Below are 3,240 nucleotides of genomic sequence, written 5' to 3'. Positions count from 1 at the left end.
GTTCACTGACTCGGATTCTTTTACTTTCACGGTTTATTTGTTTGTGTTTCAGGTACTCATTACAATGGGAGATCCAGCAGCACGAACGAAAGCCTTGATGGATTTTTCTCAACCCAATATCAATGACATTCAATCAAGCATTAGTCCGGCCAGCTATCACATCTAATACCTTTGAGATCAAGCCTGGCATAATTCAATGGGTGCAGAATTCAATCCAGTTTTGGGGTTCTCCAACTGAAGATCCTAATATGCACATTAGGGATTTCATTGAGATCTGCGACACCTTCAAGTTCAACAGTGTTTCTGAAGATGTTGTGAAGCTGAGACTGTTTCCATTCTCTCTAAGGGACAAGGCTAAGAGCTGGTTACACTCTCTACCAGCTGGTTCGATTACTACTTAGGAAGATCTTGCTCAGAAGTTTCTTACTAAATTCTTCCCTATGGCGAAGACAGCTGCACTCAGAAATGCTATTACTCAATTTGCACAGCAAACGGGAGAATCACTATGTGAAGCTTGGGAGCGCTACAAGGAGATACTTAGGAAGTGTCCTCATCATGGAATGCCTGATTGGATGATCATCAATTATTTTTACAATGGGTTGGGAGCACAGTCCAGACCCATGCTCGATGTAGCATCATGCCGAGCATTATGGGCAAAGAGCTATGAGGAAGCTTATGATCTAATTGAACTAATGGCTGCTAATGAATATCAGTATCCAACCCAGAGATGTCCACAGTGCAAGGTAGCAGGAGTTCTTGAAGTGGATACAGTTACGGCTATCACTGCTCAACTAAAGGCGTTGTCTATGAAGATCGATTATCTGGCTAACTATGGTGTTAAGCAGATAACCAGTGTTTGTGAGCTATGTGCAAGGTTCGCATACGATGGAGCAATACGCTATATCTAGTGACTCACCTCAGTTTGTGAGCAACTTTCAGAGATCGCAACAACCAGTTCCCGACACTTATCATCCTGACAACTGGAATCATCCTAACTTCAGCTGAAGCAACAATCAGAATACGATGCAACAGCCGTTCCAGCAGTTTGGAAATAAGCTATTCAACCCTCCTGGTTTTCAGCAACAAATTACACCAAAACAACAAACTCATGGTGCATGTCTATATTCGAATGAAAAAATCTGAATTGGAGGAGTTGCGGATTATGTGCAAAAATCAGGCTCTTATATGCCAAAGCCAGGCTATTTCTATCAAGACTCTGGAGAACCAAATAGGGCAAATTGCTAATGCCTTATTGAATCGACCACCAAGAACGCTTTCCTAGTGATAAAGAAACAAATCCAGGCAAGAGGGAAGTTGAAGAACAGGTGAACACCATCACCTTAAGGTCGCAAGCCCCCAAATTCAGCAAGACGAAGAGCCTGAAAAATCTCAAGTTTCAGAAAATGCAGTTGTGGCTGAAGAAGAAGTGCAGAAGGAAGCAGAGGTGGAACCAAGGTAAGTCTATTGTGGAACACAATCCTCCTGAGGGTAATACATGGGAGAAACAGATCTATCATCCACCTCCTTTTCCTAAGAGGCTGTAGGAAAAAAAGCTGGATAAGCAGTTTGAGAAGTTTTTGGAGGTGTTCAAGAAACTTCATATCAACATACCTTTCGCTGAAGCTCTTGAACAGATGCCTAGCTATGCGAGGTTTATGAAAGGTATTCTCTCTCGGAAAGTGAAGCTCGGTGACTTAGAGACTGTTGCTCTAAGGGAGGAATGCAGTGTCTGTGCTGCAACAGAAGTTGCCTCCGAAGCTTAAAGATCCTGAAGCTTCACTATTCCTTGCACCATCAAAAACTTGTCGTTCGACAAAGGTTTACATGATTTGGGAGCTAGCATCAATTTGTTGCCCTTGTCTATCTTTAAGAAGCTTGGTCTGCCTGATCCGAAACCAACATACATGTCATTGCAACTAGCTGACCGTTCCATCGCTTATCCACGAGGTATAGTGGAGGATGTCTTGGTCAAGGTGGATAAACTCATCTTCCCTGCTGATTTTGTAATTCTTGATTTCGAGGAAGATAAGAAGATTCATATTATCTTAGGAAGACCATTCTTGGCTACAGGCCGAACTATGATCGATGTGCAAAAAGGAGAGCTTTCGATGAAGGTTTACGATCTAAAGGTTACTTTTAATGTGTTCAAGGAAATAAAATTACCCATAGCTAAAGAGGAGTGCTTTAAAGTAGAGTGGGTCGACTCTGTAGTAAATTCAGAGCCAGAGCAATTGCCAAAGTCAGATACCTTAGAGAGATCCTTAATAGGGGAATCAGTTATTGAAGATAAAGAAGGAGCAGAGCAATTACAGAATTTGAATACACCTCCGTGGATGAGGAAGTTGGATTTGCCATTCGATTCTCTTGGGTTAGCAGAGCTGAAAATTTCTCAGGAGCGTTTTGAACCATTTATTCAAGAAGCTCCTGTAATACCCCGACTTTTCAGAAAATAATTATACTTAAATATTCAACTAAAACTCCAAATTAAATCCATAATAAGAATAAGTTTTCCATAAAATTCTAAAATTCGAGATAGAAATAAAATCATCTAAGCTGAAAATAAAGCAAATCCTAGGAGACGCAGCTCCAATACAAATATAATCACTAAAATATTATTCCAAAGAAAGCTCAAATCAAGTCCACCTTTAAGATGTCCCAAAAGCTAAGCACCTGAAAATTTGTAAGTAATGAGCCAAGGGCCCAGCAAGAAAATAATTCTACACTGGTGGATCAAGTATCATAATTTTATAAAACAAAAATCATTTTCCAAAATCCATATGACATAAGATATAAAATTCCACAGCTCGCTAAGGCCACAAATACCTGGTGACACAGTATCAAAAGTTCATAATTTCTGTCAATAATGCGCCCCTTACTAAGGTATCATAGAGTGTGCGCTCCCGAAGGCATCATAAGTAGCACTCCCTAGTAAGGTATCAAAGGCTAGTTCCGGAACTATACGCAATTACTAACTGGTTCAAAAGTCAGAGCTCACTGGAAATTCTTATTTCTAAAACAGGGTACTTGATCTATAAATTTTAAAACAAAAGCAGTGCAAAAATATTTAAAAGATTTTAAAATAAAATAAAGTGTGAAGATTTAACTTACCTTAATAGCAATATCTCCCAATTTATGTTGCCAAAATGAACCTTTACATACACACATACATAATTAATAAAATAATTATAATGTTAACTTGTGTATGCCACTAAGCTAACAAAACTATAACTTTATAAAACT

General features: G+C 39.3%; 1 non-coding gene across 1 annotated transcript; it reads right to left on the bottom strand.

Annotated features, from left to right (window-relative positions):
• Positions 1-455: 455 nt before the first annotated feature.
• Positions 456-562, bottom strand: LOC141716200 (small nucleolar RNA R71). The gene has a single exon (XR_012572917.1). It is a non-coding gene; the product is annotated as a small nucleolar RNA R71 (small nucleolar RNA).
• Positions 563-3,240: the final 2,678 nt, after the last annotated feature.

The sequence above is a fragment of the Apium graveolens genome, chromosome 3 (genome assembly GCF_009905375.1).
Source record: "Apium graveolens cultivar Ventura chromosome 3, ASM990537v1, whole genome shotgun sequence".
NCBI classification, from domain to species: Eukaryota; Viridiplantae; Streptophyta; class Magnoliopsida; order Apiales; family Apiaceae; genus Apium; species Apium graveolens.
The sequence above is the reverse complement of the archived record's forward strand: the minus strand, read 5'-3'. Positions and strand labels throughout refer to the sequence as shown.